General features: G+C 42.7%; 1 long non-coding RNA gene across 1 annotated transcript; it reads right to left on the minus strand.

The window, feature by feature from the left end:
• Nucleotides 1–266: 266 nt before the first annotated feature.
• On the minus strand, nt 267–8,020 carry LOC123024590. The gene is made up of 2 exons (XR_006414956.1): nt 7,763–8,020; nt 267–1,802 (listed from the first exon to the last, which is right to left on the minus strand). It is a non-coding gene; the product is annotated as an uncharacterized LOC123024590 (long non-coding RNA).
• Nucleotides 8,021–21,728: the final 13,708 nt, after the last annotated feature.

A 21,728-nucleotide genomic window follows, 5' to 3' on the forward strand; every position in this document is an offset into this window, starting at 1 on the left:
CTCTCTAGGCTTTCCTAGCCTTACCAAAAGGTAACAGAGATAGAATCTGGAGACCTTTGCAAGCAAAGTAGATATTCTAATACTATACAATATTCCTTAGCTGGAAAAAGTCAGCAGAAGTGTACAGAGATATTTTTCATTTCTTAGTAACCTTCAAGAACCCGCCATGCTTGACTACAGCTATTACACAGGTGTCAAATCAAAATCCAGGTAGCAGGCAGTCATACAAGGTTCCATGTGAACAAGTACAAACCACTCCAGATGGCTGCAAACTATGGCAGTTTATTTTATTTCCAGTATTTTTATCTGATTTCTCAATTTAAAATGCTCCTGCAAGCAGCTTAAAAACCATCAAGTAGACGGCTCCTACCTAAAAGGCATGGCATGCAAGGAAAAGCAGGTGGAAAAGGGGGAGGGGGAAATCAAAGCATCTTGCAGCTGGCGGAATGGTCCTTCTTCGTCTCTCACTCTGCGTTGCAGCCATCTGGAACGTCTGGTTGAGGGAAAAGAAGCCTTCATGAGAGGGCAATCCAACCTGTCCAGAGGATGCCACACTTGGGAAATCTGGCACAGTGTGCCAGAAACTGAAAGACCTATTGCAAAGCATGCCAGTGGTTCAGGTAAATTCTTTATATATTAACAGGGCTAGGACACAGCCCAGCTGTACATATTCATTCACAGCAGCCTTGTGCTGGAAAGACGTACATGCCCAGCTCTTTCTTTCCTTTGCTGTCTCAGCTGCAGCAATCTTCACTGTGCTTTGTAACTGTTATGAAACCTTAACCCCACGAAGAACGGAAGTTCAGATGCCACCACTGTTCTCTTCTCCGGTAAGAGTGGTTCCCGTGAAGGCCAGATGTGTAACTTACAGCTGCTGCTGAGTCCTTGCTAAAGTGTGGATTCAAGGCAGGTGGCAGGCCAGTATTTCAAGTCCCCCACATTTCCCTGACTGTGGGGACAACTGGTATGGGGCAGCCTTCCTGATCTCCAATATACAAAATGGGGACTGATTTCACATGGTAACTTATAAGTAAGGGTAGCATGTGATCTGGAAATGAGATCAGTGCTGGTTCCCAGTTTTGGAAGGGCCATGGGCAAGACCCTTGCTTGCCGAGTCTGCCCTCTCACTGCCACTACACCAGCTGCTTTTGCTTCTCCTCTTCCTCCCCATTTCTCACTTGCTCGACAGGTCCTCACCTTCTTGCCCTTCAGCTACGAAACATCAGATAGTCTTTTTTCAATGGCAATCCTCATTGGCACTTCACACCTAAACTCTAAACTCTAGTGAGTTGGAAGATTAGACTCTGCTCATGTCAAGAATGCTGAGCCCAAACTGGGGACTTCTCCCCCAAATCCTTCCTTTTCAGTAACTCTGAGGCCTCCACCTTCAGGGTGGTCCTGCTTGTGAAGGGCCAGCCAGTGAGACCCACACAAACTCTTTAACTGGGCAACTCATCTCTCCAATGCCTTATTGTGGAGTCAGGGACCAGGCATGGCAATGGCTCTCCCTGTTCCCCTTCTTCAGCTCCTCCCATCCCTTCTGAAACAATCTTGCTCTTCTGATCAGCCTCAGAAGCTGTAGGCAGCGACCTTGAAGGCACTTCAGAGGCCTGTGCCTCTCCCCGGGTTTCCAAAACTCCCATCTCCGAGTCTTCAAGGTCATCATCTTCAGAACTTGTGTCAGGATGACCCTGGGATGCCCACAAAGAGTAGTGGTCAGATTCACTCCGTACTTCAGGCAGACTTCCAGGACCATCTGGTAGGCAGTGATATCTGCTCCTTCTCCTTCCCATCATTGCCACCTTTATGAGAATAAGGGGAAAGTAAGCAAGCAGATTGCAATTCGGAACAGGACGAGCAAGCCTAAGGAATCTCTTCTGAGGTTCCTTCTAGGCCATGTATACCATACCTCCCTGCTACCAGCCTGAATACGATTCTGTAACATCCAGAAATTTGTTCAGGAGCTTTGTTGGCCAGTCTGTTGTAACAGAAACCAAGCAGGCTGGCACCCTGTTGTAACAGAAACCAAGCAGGGCCTCTTGCAAACTAAGCCGTCATAATCACTTTTTGTCCCTTATCCAGCAAAGGCATAAACACTTCATTACATGTCATTAAGCAAGAACAGCTATCCCCAGTAGCACTTTGTTACTAAAGCCCAAAGCTATTTCTGGGGACTCTCACTCACCCTAGAGAATCTAGATAGCTTCGGTGTTATGACACAAGCAAATAATACCTCTCTTATCAAACACGTATCAAGGCATGACCTGATCCACAACTCTGAATGTGATCTTTGTTATTTTCAAATATAATAACTTCCTTGCTTTGCTCAATTGGTTTCAACATTTTATCATACTGTCCTATCAGTAAGGGACAAAGCTGATGCCATTCACATGATTAGCATGACTTTTTAAAAAATTGCAAGGGTTAGGAGTGGAGGAGACGGCTCCAGACTGAAATCTAAAAAGCTGGAATGATTTTAATCCATTGCCAAAGGGAGTTTTCCCCACACCCAGTGAAAATAGCAGGTACAGGGCTGGCTCTGGACCACGCTGTGCCAAAAGGGTCAAAGCCTCTCAGCCTCCGCTCCAAGTTCCTGACCGGGATCAATGGGGAACCTGTGATGGCTTTTTAAAAAACCCATGGTAGTAGAATCAATGCCATTTCATCTAGTTTCACTGTGGTATTTCCTACTGCCTGGACTGGGGAAAGAATGCCAACATTACCAAGTGTCATTCATATTGCATAAAAAATTCAGTAAACTCAGGAGAGTTTTATTTTTTGTTTTAACATAAGAGTTCCTAAGAAGATTGAGTGTATTATTTGAAACTTATAAGGACAACAAATCCTTTGATAATTATATTTTCTTACTGAGGCCCAAGGGAGTGAGAAATATAACATAGATATGAATGACTGGGCCAGTATCTGTTGTGGGAAACCTTTGATTATCTGTAAAAAGATTATTGAAAATTACAGATAACCTTCTGCAGGTCTGAATTAAAAGGTAGTTTATTCCGATTCTACAATGACATGGCACAACTAAATTTCAACTGAGCCACACAAAAAAGAGTTCTGTTTAGTTTGGCAGCTTGCAAACGCGACTCACAGCTCAAATCTGGTAAACTAAAAGGTAGGGCCAAAAAGGTAAGAGTCACTTGGGCTGCAAATCCTTCACATGCTTGCATGGTGGGCAGGGAAATGCTTGGAGTTGTAGGATTTTTTTCTGCCTAAACATGCATGCTCCCATGAACAGAAAAACTATCAAGTGATTGCTTTAAACTAGAAGGTGCAGGGGTAGGAGTATTAGAGACTTAGAGTTTTTGAACTGAATCCACCTAGTGCCTGAAAGAGAAGCATTCATGGGCAAGTAGGGTAGAAAGGTTTGGAGATCAGAGTAAATCAGCCAACAATGAGTGGCAGCACAAGGCTGAGCAGGCTTTAAAACACAGAAGTGCTACAAAAGCCTGTATATGGTTCAATTGAACGGCTGATTTCTTGTTCAAGATAATTGCCTATTTCACTATAACATTAAAAAAACCCATTTAAAGTACATGGTCATACTGTTCTTTTGAGTTTGAGCAAGTAATTTAGAAACTTTGAAAGTCAGTGTGATGGGAGTTGTGAATACAGATTTCCACTCCAAGGGAGTTGTGAATACAGATTTCCACTCCAAGGGAGTTGTGAATACAGATTTCCACTCTGCTGAAAAGCTGCTCCTGTGGCCCCGAGCCAACTGCTGTCTTTCTAATTTAAGGATTCTTAATGCTACCCTGGTCAACTTGGAAATTATATACGCAACATTTGTATACAAAGTGATTAGGGCCTGATTTATATGACCAACCCGCACACTTTAAACATAGAAACAACTAGAAGAGGGATTTTAAACAGTGGAACATGAATGTATTATTTTTAAAAAGGAATTTCCTGTCTAAGCAAGCCCTCTGTTCAAAACAATCCCTTTTCAGTTTTCTTCAATCTTGAATTAATTTTAGCTTGAAATCAATCTAAGATAGATCCCTTATTATCCAATGATCTGTTGCTATGCCTTTCAGTGGTGGTGGACAAAGTGTGAGGAAGCTTGTCTTCCATTATAATTGCTGTTGTTAGGAAATCCCCAATAGACTTCAAAAGAATGCACGGTCCACTTGGCTGCTTCATTGATCTGTAACTGATGGCAGCTGAATTCCGTATGCACACAGCAATGTAAGCAGACATAACATTTCATTTTAGGGTCAGAATGCTATCCATGTTTGGATGGAAATATGTCCTGCAACTCTAAGCAATTCCCAGGCAGCATTGCTGGCTGGGAAATCCCGCTAGTTGTGAGATCTATTTCTGTCTAAACATGCATAGTACTGTACCCTAACGATTGCATTCTTGGTGGTCAGAAGCCCCCAAACCTGGAGACATGCAAACATCCTCTGGTATCAACTTTGTTACCCTTTCAGCACCAGGTTGACTATGCTTTATACCAGGCTGACATTCAGAGATGGCCGTCTGTTTTGGGCTGGCTAAGCTGTATGAAAATGTCTTAGCTGTTTACGTTGTTAAAGGTTAAGTTTTGAAATGTCTAGCAAAATATATGCTTCAGTGGAATGAAAGGTGCCTCACAATCCATGAAACATAGAACAGATTTTATGCTGGGTAGGTGGTACAGAAGTGGCCACTCTGGGCCATTTACAACATTTATGTCACTCATCCCAATTTCAACCAGGCCTGATCCTGCTTAGCTTCCAAGATTAGGCAGGATCAGGCACTTCAGGTTGTACAAATGCTTCTGTTCCAGTTTTCCCTGCAATAAGCTCTATTTATCCGAGACTATTAAGCCTCAGAACAATGGAACTCCCTTCTTTTTTGTTCAGAATTAACACTGAATTCACTTATCTTGAGATCATAGGACCCTAGAGTCATACATTTGGAAGGGACCTAGCAGGCCATCGAGTCCAACCGCCTGCTGGATGCAGGACTAAAGTCACCCATATAGATTTCAACCCAGCCCGACTCTGCCTAGCTTTCAAGATCAGGTCGGATCAAGCACCACAGGCTAAATGGAAGCAGGACAATGAGCTGACAGTAGCTTGTTTCTTTGGCCATCCCCTGAATGCCATATGCAAAAAAATAATTTGCAAAGGAGTGCATAGCATTCTACCACAAAGCTCCCCATATACTCCAGCCCACTCTGTCATGCAGAAACTGCTTCAGTGAACTGTTGAAGTTAATGCAGAAGGGCCAAAGTCTTGGAAACCCTGGGCCCAGTGTTTTGTTCAGCACATACCGCAGTGAATAGGAACTGGCCCCAAATGCAGTTTTTAAAATCAAGGTGAAACCAGAGTGCTTGTTTCCTTTGCTGTTGTTGCTTACTATGTTCTTGCTGACACCACAAAACTTAGCCAGCTTAGCAGGAATGCTGCTGTCCCCAATGGGGCCCCCATCCCCATTGAAAGCTTCCAGGCTTTTGAAACAAGACTTGATTATGCTGAAACCGGTTTGCCTTCCCTTTGTTAAATATGAAGATGAGAATTTGAGCTGCAGGGAACAGCAGGAACCAGATGTTTACTTAGATGTTTTAGAGAGACCTTTTGAAGCTTGAATTCCAGTGTGACTCATTCATTATTGTGTTGACATAAAGCAAGAAGGTGGTAGCATGTTTATGCTGAAATAAGGCCCTCAGTGAGAGGGTCTGAATATGACTTGCTCCAGCTCAATGGGACTTACTCTCTTGGAAGTGGATTCAGAATTACAGGCTAATCTTAAGCATTGCTGCAATTCTGAATGAATTCAACTGAACTCAGTGAAACTTCTAGGCAATGGTCCTGTGCAGTAAGCTGTAAGCGTTATTGAATAGTATCATCTTAAAGGGTGACAAAATACAATACCCATAGCCCATTTTAATACACACACACACACGTATGTATTTTGCACACATGTATGTGGCCTCCATGATGGCCTTGGGGCTGTCTCAACATGTCATAGGCCCGACCCATGAACGTGGGCACACGCTGGACCTGGTTTCTCGATGGGGGCAGGAAGAGGGTGATTTGAGGGTGAGGAATTTGCGTCTGACTCCCTTGTCATGGTCAGATCACTACTTCTACTGCTGTCGCTCATAGCAATAAGGCTTGGGAAAAGCTTTCTGTTAAAGACAATGGATAGGTCTCTTTCAAGCCTAATCGTTGTGGAAAGACATAATTGAAGGGTGTATCTTTCTCGTCCTCAGCTGCACCCCTGATATTATAATTAGTTTTGGGTAAAGTTTTTCTACAGATGGCCTTTCCCAGGCCTGATTGCAGCAGAGTGAGGCCAAGGTAGGGTGTGTGCGTTGCATGTGAAAATCAATTGCATATTATGCAGGTATGAAGAAAGGATGCACAGTATGTGGCATGAATGGCATGGCAGGCTGAACACAGGCTTAAAACTCAAAGAAGTGTTTCATATTTCAACCCTTAATGGGAGACTAAAATAGCATTGCTCTCCAGTGAGTTCATGGATAGTCACTGATGCGGGAATGAGGAACCAGTTTCGTCTTGCCAGCCCCCTTTCACTAAGTGCTGAAGAATAATATCATCTCCCACAGTTCCTAAGTATTCCGTTGCTCTGGTCTATCTCAGAGCAATAATGTGCTGGAAGGCACAGGAGTGCTGACAACTGATAAAGCTGTGCTGTTTTTGAATGTTTTCACAAGCAGCATTTTTAATCAGTGGCATTCAGCTTTGTGTATTTGCTCAAGCACAGTGTGCTTAATGAGATTTAAGACAACAACATAAACTTTTAACCTTTCCAGCAACACAAATGCAGGAACAGCATTGTATTTTCTAAACCTGAGCCAAATGTGCTTTTAAACATTTTTATTTCCATTTAAGAAATAACTGTGTCCAGAGCAGACACCTTCACTTGTTTATAGAGCACCTATAAACAACGTTTATCACTTTATTTAAGGCTACAGAGGAGAAATTGGAAGGCACATAGCATAGGCTTATTACCTACAGACCTGTTACTATTTAGGTCTGGCATTGCAAGCTACCTGAATAGGAAACCTTCTGGGAAGCATATGTAAGCCATAACAGGTTGGAATTAGGGTTGTATAATCAAAATGTCCTAACAGCATAAAATGCTAAAGAAGTAACCCACGAAAACAAATTAGCATACTTAATTCAAATACATGTGTTTCAAATCTACAGCACGCTTCTGGGAATGTTTTTTCTCAGTGGCCAGTTCAAATGCAGTGACAACCGATGGATGTGGGGACAGTAAGCAAGGGAATGGCTTCTGTTTTGAAGCTGCAAGATTCTAGTCCCTAAAGTAGCCCAGGCATGCATTCTGTATTTTAATTTACACATGAATAGGCCAAGAGGAACTCCATTTCATGATATTGTCAAAATGGTACCTGGGCTAAAGATCTTCACATTTCAAGGGCCTACCTTTTACTCTTTTTTTAAATAAAAGAGAAATGCCTGGGGTGACAATTCAGCCAAGAATCTTCATAGGAATGGCAGACCTGGCCTCCGTGATCCCAAGCAAGAGCCCAGAAAAGGGGCCCAAAGTGGAGTTCAATTCAGATCAATGTGATCTCATTCAAAAAGTAAGATTCTAAGCTAAAACTTCCAGCAAACAGAATGAATATCCATCGAGGGAAAGTTGTGCTTTTTTTTAAAAAAAAGCTAGTAGATCAAATCATTGGCATGTAGAGAAAAATCAATGGCCCAGCTATTTCTAAGTAGATTTCTTTGGTTTGCAAAGCCTCCGGAAGAATCAAAACACAAGTTACCTGTGCTTGCTTATTGTTGTAGCGAGCCGGAATGAGACCACTGGACACCAGCCTGGAGAGTTGGAGGGTCCTTTAATTACCTGCGCAGGGACCAACGCATTAGTAAAGTGCGGTCCCTATGTACGGTATTACAAGCTTTTTATAGCATTTCTTTATCTCTGGAAAAGTACTGATGCATGCCTTCGGTACGTCTCTCGCCACAGTTTCTGCTGACCACCCCTAATCGTCGCTGGCATCCGGTTCTTGCAGGCCTCTTAGTCACGTTATCGTCCCTGCCTGACCTTGCGCTCGTGCTTCTTGTGCATTTCTATCACCACCTTGATCCTGTTTTTGGTTTCGCATGGTCATGCTTGCATGACTCTGAGAGGGTTGGGGTATACCCTGTACCTTTCAGATAAAGTAGTTAGCAAGTAGGTGTGCCATGCGCAAGGGTGGGTTAGGTTCAATAAGCGATAAGCGGGTATTCTGTGCTGCTAACTAGCCTAGTTCACTTATAGTTGAAAGTCATTCTTATGCTAAATGTAATCTCTTGAGGGAAAATTTCAGCCAGGACAAAGCCTTTTAGGATCTTGCATTTTTAGATCCTTATTCCCTCTTTTTCCAGCCCCGTTCTTGGGTTGTTTGGTGTGACATCCAAACAGACAATTCTGGATTGTTCGGGGTAAAACAACCCAGAGTATGACCCAACAATCACCCATGGTTCATTGTCATGCTAAATTTTGGATTGTTTATCCCTCAACATTCCAGAGTTTCAGGTTCAAGCATCATATCAAGCAATCCTGGAATGGTGCATTCCTCCATTGCTGATTAAAGCTGGTTCATGGGAGAAGCCATGATCATGCGGAAAGGAGAACGTTCACTCCATTGCTCACAGCTCTGCCCATTTATGGCCTAAACAATGCCTGACTTGGCTAATTGTTTTAATTCTAGCCATGCAGCTTGTTAGCATCCAGAAATCACTCCATGATTATTCCATGTTCTGCTTTCAACAGTGTCACCCACAAAACATGCCAACTATGTATTTAATCAACTTAGCTTGACCTATGGAAGTCACTGTGATTGTTTTAGTGGAAGGGTAGGATACAGGTGTAACTAAAATTGAATTAAAGCAAGGAGTTCCCCTTCTGTAACAAGTTTCGACAGGATCAGTATTGCAGTCTGCTCCGATGGATTCATCTGATTCTGAGGAGGCAGAAGAGCAAAGGGAGATGGAAGCGTTGCTGGTTTCAAGGTTACTTCTTGAAAAGGAAGAAGGTTTTCAGGGGTGGGAGTGAGAGCAGAGATGTAGGAATAGCTCCTTGACCTGATTAGTTGGTGGCAGGAGGAGTGAGCAGAGCAATTGCAAAACCTCCAGTGTTTCCTCCATCCAGCCCTTCAGCGGCAAGAGCCAGCCTGTGGGGAAGTCAGAAGCTTTACTGGAAGGAAGGCAAGGAGGGGACTTTTCAGTTTGGAGTCAGCATTTCATATGGGCAGTAGAAGGCCACAATTCCAGTGGAAGGCTACTTTGACTTATATTGTTCTGTCGCTAGTTAAGGTTCTATAAAAGAACCACACTTCAGAAGTTTCATTTGAGTTTGGGAAACAGAGGGAAAGAAGGAAGTGACGTGCTCATGATTGCAGCTATAACCAGTGTTTTTGTTTTTGTTTTTTGTCATAGAACGCACCAGAACAGAGTTCCGGCACCTTTTTTCGACAGATTTTCCAAGTTTTAAAAATAACTTTTGAATATTTGATGTCTGGTCCACGTGGATTCGAATCACCCAGTCGAGCGCAGCAGGTTGGCAGCAAAATCATTAAAACGGTGCATGTGGGCTGCTTGTGTGTCAAATCCGATGCATGTGTACTTCGTCCGCGCCGGTTGTGATGGCGCTGCTTGGCTTGTGGCACTGCTCGGCTTGTGATTAGTCATGTGGTTGCGCACTGAGTGCTTACTGCAGGCGGCGACCGTTGTTTCGTTACACAACTGATGTGTGAGGGTGTGTGTACAGTGACTGACTATGTGAGAAAAGTAAATAATTTCATGAGTTCCAGCACCCTTTTTCTTACAAAAAAAGCACTGGCTATAACTAAGAAAATACTGCTGCTTCAAGTGTCTGTTTAACATGAAGTGTAATATAATAGCTCTCCCCTTCTGTAGTACCTACTTTAATGAATAAAAGGAATTTGTAAATCAATAATTTGTCTTAAGTGCTAGTACCCAATTCTTCAGCTCCAGGGAATTTTCCACAAATCAGTAATAAGAGAAATCCTACACTCGTCATTGTACAAAAGGAAAAGGAATTTGGAGGATGGAGGAAAAAAATTCAGTCTGACATTCCTCACTTCTATAGAAACAGAGCGAGTCAGAAGGGGTCTCCTGGGCCGTCTAGTCTGACCCCATGCCCACCATGTGCATGTCTAGCCTATCTTTGAACACCCTATAGTTTGCCAGCTTTGGGCAAAACAGCTACGATTTCCTGTTAACTAGCAATGGATGCTCTTAAACTCCTGTCCTTATGTGTGAATTTAACAGGAAGCGATATAAAAACCCAAGTCTCTACACTGCTTACATTCATAAGGGCAAACCATGGTTTGTCATTATATCTGAACTGAGCCAATGTGTTAATTATTCTACTCTATCCTTACCTGTTTCCTTATAACTCTATCTAACCCATTTCTTGATAGGTTATCAGACATGAGGAGATGCTTCTCAATACATGCAAGGTAAGTGTGGTTGGGTTCCTGCCAGGGATCCACACCCCAGCAGAGTCCCCCTGACAATAGCCCCTGAATCCGCTCCTCCTTTCCACCATTCCAACCTGCTGGTTCCCTTGCCTCTCATTCTGGCCCAGGCAATGGTGTTGCTGGTGAGAAGGAGCAGTAGCTTCCACACACCGCTTGTTCACTGGCTTTCTGCCTGGCAAGCGAGGAAGCAGGAGCAACAAGGAAAAAAGGGGGAAATAGCAGCTGTAGAGAGTGGCAGTAAGAATGGAGGCTCTCTGAAGAGGAGGTCTGTTGAAGGTGTACTTCCATGGGCCCTCAGGAAACTGAAGCCAGCACTGGGTGCATGTCCACACATGTGTGATGTCTGTACTTAATAGGTTCACTGCAGGAAACACTGGCAACAATATTTTTGCCAGAATCTTAATGCAACCTTAATAGTTAACCCAAAATTTCAAGGAAATAGATTAGCACTTTAACCAACTACTAGACTGTCAAGCAAAAAAAATACATGAAGACTCGCAAAATGATAGGGACACAAAAGCAGAGCTGCAGTCTGTTATGATCTGTGCGATCCTCGTTCTGAACAGCATCTCACAGATCATGACAGACAGGTTCTTTTGGCAGCTGTACAAACACAGTCCACACAGCATTGAATGCATTACCCGAAAAAAGGAAATACGGCATTTTCCACACTATAAACCATGGCAGTTCTGGGAAAGATACGGTCTTGAGTACATGCAATTAACAGGTACAGACTATGCATTTATTGCACTAAAGTAGATTACCTTATATTCCAAGGACCTTTTCATAGACTCTTAGACCAAGTCGCTAAATAATCAGCAGGGTTGGTACAAAAGGAAGTAATCACTAAGGTCTATATACAAAGGTATTTGGTAGACATGTACCAACTTACCAGACCAGACTTTTAAGTCTAGGAAAAAGGACCAAGTAAGCAGGAATAATGCGTCCCCATAGGTCAGTTAGAACAAAACAACCTAGTATGGGGACGAGGAAAAAGCTATGTTGCAACCTGAAGCAGTTGATGTGGTAAGGAAATAACTGGAATAATTTGTTTAGTGTAACTGGAATACTTGTGGTTCCTACTTTAATCCTGAAAAGTATAAGTGGGTGAAGTTGTAATGGCTGAATCATCTATCTGGTCATAATGACTGCCATCTACACCAGTCACTGTCTCAGTGGGTGGCTGAACAAACCACTTAAGGTTCTTTCACATCCCATCCTAAGGAGAGTATGTGTGTGTCCACACGCACATGTGCTTCACCATATTGCAAGATGTTCCAATCAAATAGAAATTCCTTGCATTTGAGCTCACTAAATTACTCAACACAAAACACTCTAGGTAATGTTAATAAGTATTTAAAATGAGAACATTCCCCTTCTGCCTCTTACTTCTCTACCTCTGGTTCTAAGTTTGCTTAAGGAGAGGCCGTAACTCCTTGGTGAAGAAAAGCATGGTATGCAGAATATCTCAGATTTTCTTCTATATGCAAATAAGTAATATATCCGTTAGTTCCCTTGCTTTCATCAGACTGGGTCAGAATTTATTTTCCACTTTTTAAAAGCAATGGTATTTTTTAAATTACTGTTAAGTATTCATAAGCCACCAACCAAAAGATATGCTTGTTGTCAATATCTTTTCTGATTGATGTCAGAAAATTGAAGTGAGCAGAAAAAAATTTATCTTCAGGGAGCAGAAGAATGCCAGTGCGAAAGGAGTACATAGATTGCATGCCAGTCTTTCATCAAGCTAGATTACAAAACATTCCACGCATACCCCTTTAGCACTTGGGACCTTCAGATCACCAGTACTTCACAGTGTGGGTAAATTTGCACCATAAACATTCCAAACACATCTACATCTGTAAGTAAAAAGTCAATTCAAATATGCATGAACATTCACATTACTTTACGTCTCACAGCTGAATATGTGATGCCATCAAAAACATTTTTTAAAAGGACGCATTGCAATATGAAATCAGACAGACAGACAGACAGGTGTGATGGGTATTTCATGCATACGAGATGTCCACTTATGCTGTAGTGTATTTGCATGCATGCAACACCTCATTAATGGAGTAAAACACAAATAATTAGACGCAGACATGACAACATTCATAGGAAACAAACTCTGTTGTTGTTGTTGTTGTTGTTGTTGTTGTGTGCCATCTCTGACTTATGGCAACTATATGATGGAAAGCCTTACAAAACGCCCTGTCCTTCACAGTCCTGCTGAACCTTTGTACATTCCAGGCTGAAGCTTCTCTTATGGAGCCAATCCATCTCATACTTGGTCTTCCTTTTCTTCTTTTGCCTTCAACTTTTCCTAGCATGATTGTCTTTTCCTGTGACTTGACTTATTTATTCCTGCTCATAATAACTACATGAAGTTCAATGAGAATCTGCCATGAATCAGAAACAATGTCCTTGATACATCACTACCAAAACCATTCAGCACCAGCTGACACACCATTGTTAGGTATGAAGAACGCAGCAGGAGTTCAGGTGTGGCATTTCTTGTTCTGACTGGCTCCTGCAAGATTGGAAGTGCCGCTTTGTTTATGTATTGATTAGGTTTTTAGCCTGCCCTATTAGCCACAAGGGTTATCAATCTCCCCTCTCTCCTAAGTATGGTAAATCTACATCATGTTTGGAAAAAATCCAATCTCCATGGTTGCCCCATGGTCATAGAATCAACAAAGAATTGATAAATTGTAAACAAGCTTTTGAGGGCTCTTGATCTCTTCTTCAAACATGATGTTTCCAAGAGCTCTAGCAGGGATGACAGGGAGAGTCTGACAATGTTGAAATCATGTCTGGAGGTAGAGAAAGAGTTATAGATCCGCTTTCTCCAATCCACATGGTTTGGTCTACAGCTTCCAAAATTCCTGTTGACTGGCTATGTTGGGTGGGACTGATGCGTGCTGAAGTCCAAGATATGTATTTGGAGAACACCGACTTGGGAGAGGCTGCTCTACTAGGTGTCATGAAGATTTCAGGTTACACTTTGGACTATTGGGACCAGCATATAATGACCAATTCTCCCACTTTTGAAAATGTAAAATTTCTATTTCTTAAATTTATCTTCAATACCAGTCAAAACATACAGGTTTGTTCATAGGCAGAAAGCAAAAGTAAACAGAAATACGTTGTTGTTAGTTGCAAAGTCATGTCCGACCCATCACAACCCCATGGACAACATTCCTCCAGGCCTTCCGTATGGCAGTATTTATATTAGCATAGCTGCAATTAAGTTTTGTTCAAAACCTGTATAGCATTGAGTATAGTCTTGTCCTGCTATTCTTTCTCCATCTTAAAATTCTGACCAGCATTCAAGCTCAGACTGGCTAGTTAATGATGTGTTAGTGACAACCAAGATTAAAGAGTCATATGTATAAGAAGACAAAGTAAATTACCTAGTCAAAATCCTCCACATCTAATCTTCCTCACAGATTAAATAATTTGACTGATGTAGATTAATGTCAGAACCAGAGAGTAGGTATAAACCATTAATACCTTAGGAATGATTATAAGCAAAGAACAATAGAATGATGTTCAAACAAGGTTCAAACTATTTCATAAAACAATGATCAGTATTTCTTACAACACAGGAAAGTAAAGTACTAGAACTTTGGACTAGGAGGGGTCCTGGCAAAAGTCCAAGTAGGAGGTAGGGCTGTTGTTGTTGTTAGTCACAACGTCATGTCTGACCCATCGCGACCCCATGGACAACATTCCTGCAGGCTTTCCTGTCCTCCACCATCCCCCGGAGTCCACTCAAGCTCACACCAACTGCTTCAGTGACTCCATCCAGCCACCTCATTCTCTGCCGTCCCCTTCTTCTTTTGCCATCTATTGTTCCCAGCATTAGACTCTTTCCAGGGAGTCCTTCCTTCTCATTAGGTGGCCAAAGTATTTGAGTTTCATCTTCAGGATGTGGCCTTCTAAAGAGCAGTCAGGGTTGATCTCCTCTAGGACTGACCAGTTTGATCGCCTTGCTGTCCAAGGGACTTGCAGGAGTCTCGTCCAGCACCACAATTCAAAGGCCTCAATTCTTCGGTGCTCAGCCTTCCTTATGGTCCAACTTTCACAGCCATGGTAGGGCTGTTAATTAATGATAAATCTCAATGAATTGTACCTTTAAAAATGTCCAAGTGGTCATTTGCAAATAAAAGACATCAGAACCTTTCAAAATAAATGTTGGTGGTAAGAAATCCAGTGCACTGAACACAGGGCAATTATCCAATCAAAAGGTTATCAATTAATGAAATTCACTTTCTATATGCAATCACTGAAGAGTCATCAGTGATTGTTCAAAGTGGGCAAAAGGAAATGCTAAAACATACTTACATTGTAAGCTGATGCATCAGACTCATCATCACCTCTCTCTCAAACTACCTAGGGCCAAACTACACATTTCACCCCAACCCAGAAAGAAAGGGGAAAGAGTCAATTTGGAGATTAAATCAAACATTTTTAATTAAATTAAAAGGTGGGATTTTGCATATTTAAATCTACAGTTACCTAACTGCTTAACTCTGTCCTCTCAGCACAGGGCCTTAACATGCTAAAGAAAAGAAAAAGAGCCTAAGCTATTGGTTGGTATATAAATCAGGCAGGCAGACATGTAGTATCTGTCCTCCACAGCTTCCCCTATGGACAACCTTCCCTAGCCCAGGGCCAATGACTAGTCGTGCCTTCTAGCCCTGACCATTCACAGCCCCTAACTTTAAGTGGCCAGGAGTTTCTTTATAGATCTATGGCCTTGGATGAGAGTCAGCTGTGTCCCAAGTGGAGGTCCACACCCTTTCCTCTCTGGCCATACAGCCTGAAAAGAGCATTTGTGGTACTCCTCACTACATCTTAAAGGATGTCTCCTGGTGTTCACCCAGCAGATATTTTTGCCCTGCGCTGCACCTGCCACTGAGGGTGGGACTAACCATTTCTTAGTTCCCCAACTCCTCCCACTACCAAAAGAATCTCTCTCAAACCCACCTAGACATCTCCCTCCTCAAAACAAATTGTAAGCAGTTTTGCCAAGCAAACTGTATCTTCTCAGTTCTGCTGTTTCAAAGACTGCACAATTTTGGATGCTGAATCAGTCCACTCCCAAGAGACCATGAAGATGTCCACATACACTACTTGGCTTTCTTCCTCACTCATATCCATTTGCTTTGGATTGCTCACATTCGAAACTCTGTAGAATTTTGGAACCTAGGAATTTCATAAGCACAAAAGCAAGCAGAACACACCCTAACTTCCTCCTTGGCTGAATGCTTAAATCAATAGTCTTTCTAATCCTGAAATTAGTTTCTCCCAGGTGGATTACTGGAACCATCCACAACTTCAAAACATGCAAACAAACTGAGCCCAAACTTGATTCCTATGGTCAAGACACATACCCTTGGAAGGCAAGAATATACAGATCAGTACCCACCCGAGTACACAACATTCCTTTAAACCTGCTAGGAAAATTTCATCAGTACAACATGTAATTCAAACAACTAAAGGCTAATTATCCCCCAGTTCAGCCAGTGCTTATTGAAGGGGTATCGCTTACCATCTGAAAGCTTTAGCATTTCCCTATTTACTGAATGCAAGAATCCCCTCAACAATGGGGGACAACTGCCAGCTGGCAGTGCTGTGGAGGAGATGGCCGAGATTGTGGTTGCGCTCCTACAGGAAAGATGGCCGCAATCACGGACACGCTTGGGCAGGAAAGACGGCCGCGATCACGGTTGCCACCCAATGTGGAGTTCATGACCTGAATCAAAATTTTTCAGAAATTTTTGTTCGCGACCCGATTTGGTCATGAACTGAGGCATTCGTGAGCTGAGGTACCACTGTAGTTATTGACAGCAAACTGACAAATTATCCAATCTGCAAAAGTTAAACCCATGAAAGTCAAGGCTCAACTGTAAATACAAGCTTTCAGTGTTGTCTGGCATGTGAATTCTTACTTTAAAATGATGCACTGCTTTCAGTAAATAACATCTCACAAAGTAGTTTACAAAAGAGGAAATATTGCACACCACCATAATTTTAAAAATCCAGATGCAGCATTTAGCATTCCCTAACTATGATTAGGAGAATGGGCGCAAACGCTCACTCCACTGCAGCTGAGGATGTCAAATTCTGATTATGAATTGTGTCCTGCTTATCCTTACCGCTGATGAAAGCATAATACTACATGGATGAGAAAGAGTCATTCATGCAGAACAGGCAAGAAGGGATGGAGAGAAATGTTGCAAGTCTTTAGCATATGTCCAAAGTCATAGCCATGGTTAGGTTGTTATGAATGTTATTTATGTGCTGGGAAAAGGGTTAGTTAAGTACCATCTCAGGAAAGTCTGAACTGAAGAATGTCTTATATGTAGCTCACACTTCAATGGTACTTTGACATTCATGCAAGTAACTTAATGAGACTCAGATGAATTCAGGAAACAACATTGTATAATCGAGACTACTTTGTAAAGAAATGAATAATTACATCAGATTCCATAACAACTGTATCAGATCAACAAATAATCAAGTGCTGAAATTGATCCTGTACATAAGATATGGGACTGTCCATGAATCAGTGTATTTTGGTAAGATGTGTTCAGTTAATTCATAGCTTCACTCCAGCTGGCAAGCATTTCCTTACTATAGTCTGAATTAATAGGCATAGGCTATTAATTTTATTTTATTAACATAATATTATGGATATGGAAATTAAAATGAAAACAAAGGTGTGGTTATTTAGGAGTTTCCTAGAGAACAAATATTTCATTTTGCAACACTGGAAATCTAAATTTGTGCCAGATATGGATGAACTTTTTGGCAAATATATAATGATTCACATCCTAGAAAAGAAGGAAGCCTAAATGCTTTTAATAAAAATGAGACAATTGTCTGGAATATGTTTCTGCATAATATATTGTCTTTTCAAATAGTCTCTCCTATCTCCCTGTTCTAACCCTTAATGTTATCTTATTCTAATGTAGATAGCTCATCTATATTAGCTCTTCTAATTTAAAAGGTGAATATGTTGAAAGCAAGTCATATTGTTTTTATGAATGGCTAGCCCCTGTCAATTGTATTTATATTTAAAGATTCGGGTGCAGTAAGGTATGGAATTGGTTTCATGAACAATAGTGGATAGACAACACTGAAGAATGTGAGAATATTGAGGGAACAGAAGTGTCAGCAAAAATCTACTGCCACATGGACAGAGAACCACCCAAGATAAAGAAAGAATGGTTGAACAAAGAAACTTTTGTCATCAACAACAAAGGGTGTTTCAAGCATGAGCAGAAAGTAAAATGTTAGTAGATAAAGAAGCAAACATTTCCAAAAATGAGGGCAACGAATGTACTAGTTTGTGCATTTCTTCTTGACTTAAACCGACTGGTGTTTAATATGGCTGATTAAGAGGTAAAATCTGAGCAAACATTTTCTGAATTAGGTAAATAGAAAACATCTCAGATTTCAGCCATTTGGCCAATGCAAAGCTCATTGTGCTAAGCCATTATTTTCCAACTCAGCAACTAGTATATTCTTCAGGACAGACAGAGGGTTGGAATTTGTTTTTGTGACATGAAACAAATGCACCACATGATAACGATTGCTTGTTTTAAGCAAGAACCTTGAGCCTTGCCTTTTACACAGTGATTCCTTTCTTTTTTTACTATCCCCACATTCTGTTTCCATTCTTCCTGTTTAAGTATATTTCTCTTCTTCATATCTTGCTTTTTCCAGATGTTGTATCCTCTCCAGTCTCTCTCTGGATATTTTATTAAAAATGTTTTCTTATCTTACTTTTCCCCATTTTTTATGAGTGAATGCATGCTTCTTCCAGAAAATAAGCAAATGTGAATCAGAAACGTAAAGCAAAATAATTTATACCTGCAACAGTACAGTAGAAAAGCCTGAATGCCTGAAATGTCAACTCATAGCTGAGACCAGGAAACTCTAATAATCAGATCAAATATTGTATTAAACATTGCAGGCACCTCACCCTAACCTGAACCCTCCCCAGCCTAAAATTATTCTGGCGTCTGGATCCACTGCCAGGTCACAACGGCCTGTTTGAGATGTCATGGGGCTCCTCCCTTGCATAAAGAGGCTGTAATCCTCTCCCTGGCCCAGCCAGCTGTTCCCACCATACTGACTTATATTAACCAAGAAGCTAGCCTGGATGTGGCTCCATGAACCAGTCCAAGCATCTTGTCAACATCCTTCAGCTGCACCGACTGAACTTCATGCAAGAAAGTTTGATCAGGTTGTGTTTTGGGTACCTTGCCTGACAACTCTGGAGTCTAAGTCCCAGAGGAAGCAAGAGATTTTACCCTGGGAGTGCCTAGCAATTATATTGTGTCTAAGATGACCATGGGAGTAGATGATCTTGCAGACCTCTGCCAGGCAGCAGCATGAACTGCATAGGGGCACTAAGATATAGTTTCTTTGCTGCTCTCACTGCCCCCAGGTGCAGCTGACTAGTTGCACACCAGGGCTCAGTTGCACCCAATTGTTTTTTCTCCAAATGCACTCAAGCCATCTCCTGTTTTGTTTCATTGTTCTCCTAGGCGTATCATGGAGCTGAACTTGCTCTACAACAGAGAGCTTGTCTGTGTAGTAGCCTTGCCTCCAAAGAGGCAATTAGTGGACACTGTCAACCCATCAGTTAAACCAAGCATTAGCTCGATTTCTCTATCAGCAATTTGCTGAATGAGACAATGGGTTATTAAGAGAAGCTGTGGCTCCAACAGACACAAAAGAGCGGCTTTGCTGAATAAGATGCAGCCCACAGTCCACATATGTGACAGACAGATGCCAAAGCAAGCATTTTGTGGTGGTGCCGAATTCCCAAATGTCCCCACAGAGCCAAGAGGCTGGGAACCCCTATGATACAGACGTTCCCTGGTTGCAAGTGCCAGCTAGAAACAAATACAGCCCCACACACAAAAGAATATGGGTGCCTTTAGTGGAATTCCAAAAGTAAAACAATAACAAATGAGACAATGAGTTATTAAGACGAAAGAGATTAGACGAAAGAGGGACCTCCGTAGGAAATGGGTACTGGGGCAAATAGACAAAAGGGTATACCGGGAGGCGGAGGCCCGTTGCAGAAGGATTCTTCGCAAGGCTAAGGCCGATTACGAGCTGAGACTTGTCCAGAATATCAAGAGCAACAAAAAGGGCTTCTTTCAGCATGTAAAGAGGAAGAGGAAGGGGAGACAATTGGTGGAACCACTAAATAAGGAGGAAGGAGATCCAGTGACTGATATGAGGGAACAGGCACAGATGCTAAATGACTATTTTGCCTCTGTGTTCTCCCCAAAGCAGGACAGGGGATATCCGCATAGGAGATTAGATAAGGCTGGGGACTTAGGGGCACAGATTAGAGTCACCCCCCTTGAAGTTGAGGGGCTCCTTAGGGCATTGGACATTACAAAGGCGCCAGGCCCCAACGGGTTACACCGAAGAGTACTTAGAGAGTTGGCAGGGGTTCTCTCACACCTGTTGGCCTCCATTTTTGAGGCCTCATGGAGATTCAGAGGACTGGAGGGTGGCATCAGTGGCCCCAATTTTCAAAAAGAGTAGTAGAAGGGACATGGGGAATTACAGATCTGTTAGCCTTACATCCATTGTAGGAAAAATAATGGAAAGTCTCATAATATGTTGTAAGCCGCCCCGAGGCTTCGGCGAATGGGGCGGCATAAAAATGTTTTAATAAATAAATAAATAAAATAATAGAGAGAGATCTAGTGATGCTAGATAGGGAAGGGAGGCTGACAACCACACAACATGGCTTCCACAAAAACAGGTCCTGCCACACAAACCTTGTGGAATTCTGTGGCAAGGTTCCGAGATGGCTAGATGGAGGGGATGCAGTGGATGTGATATACCTGGATTTCAGCAAGACCTTTGACAAAGTGCCCCATGATATCCAGGTGGAGAAACTGAGGAGTTCTGGGATACACCAAAGCACTGTCCGGTGGATTAGGGTATGGTTGACTGACCAAAAGCAGAGGGTAACCATTAGTGGGGAATCATCGGGATGGCAGCCAGTGACAAGCGGGGTCCCCCAGGGCTCTGTCCTGGGGCCGATCCTGTTTAATCTTTTCATAAATGACATGGAAGAAGGGGTGAACAGTCTGCTGGTCAAATTTGCAGATGACACTAAAACTGAAGCAGTGGCCACTACTGAGGAGCAGGTACTCCAGATCCAAAAGGATCTGGACAGACTATGGAAGTGGGCAGGAGACAACAGGATGGTGTTCAATGTGTATAAGTGCAAGGTCTTGCACTTGGGGCATAGGAATGGGTGTCATAAGTACAGGTTAGGTGACAAGTGGCTGGAGAGCAGCACTTGTGAAAGGGACCTCGGGGTGCTGGTTGACTGCAGGCTAAACATGAGTCAGCAGTGTGATGCGGTGGTCAAGAGGGCGAACGCCACCCTTGGTTGCATAGCCAGAAGTGTGGCTTCTAGATTGAGAGAGGTATTACTACCACTCTATACGACTCTGGTACACCCGCAACTGGAGAATTGTGCTCAGTTTTGGGCCCCTCATTACAAAAAGGATATAGCCAGGTTAGAGTCAGTGCAGCGTAGGGCCACAAGGTTGGTGGCCGGTTTGCAGGGGATGGGGTATGAGGCGAGACTGTGGGAACTGGGTCTCTTCAGCCTGGAGGAGACTCAGGGGGGATATGTTGGCGACATACAGGTATGTGAGGGGGTGTCACACGGAGGTGGGTAGAGGCCTGTTCTCCCCTGCAGAGGAAGGCAGGATGTGCTCCAATGGAGCAAAGCTCAGGGAACCAAGGTTCCATTTAGATGCCAGGAAGCACTTCCTGACAGTCAGGACCCCGAGGGTGTGGAATGGGCTTCCATGAGAGGTCGTTGAGGCCCCATCGGTGTGGGTGTTCAAGGATAGGCTGGACGTGCACATGGTAGGCATGTCGTGAGCGGAGCCGGCTGGTGCCGGAGGTCAGACTAGATGGCCCGGGAGACCCCTTCTGACTCGTTCTGTTTCTATGTTTCTATGTAACAAATGAATCTACATTTAAAACCTCAAACAACCCAGGACCAGGTTTCTGCTACCTATGATCTGTGGGATTTTCTAAGGCAGCCTTACAGGCCATTCCATATCCTTCTGAATGTTGCCAGACAACAACATGTAAACAGGTTTTTTCTGTAGCAGCAACCACCCTCTGGAATGTGATCCTATGTCTTGTTTGAAACAGAAACTGTGGTGAGCTT

Source organism: Varanus komodoensis, unplaced genomic scaffold (genome assembly GCF_004798865.1).
Source record: "Varanus komodoensis strain SLA01 unplaced genomic scaffold, ASM479886v1 scaffold24, whole genome shotgun sequence".
NCBI classification, from domain to species: Eukaryota; Metazoa; Chordata; class Lepidosauria; order Squamata; family Varanidae; genus Varanus; species Varanus komodoensis.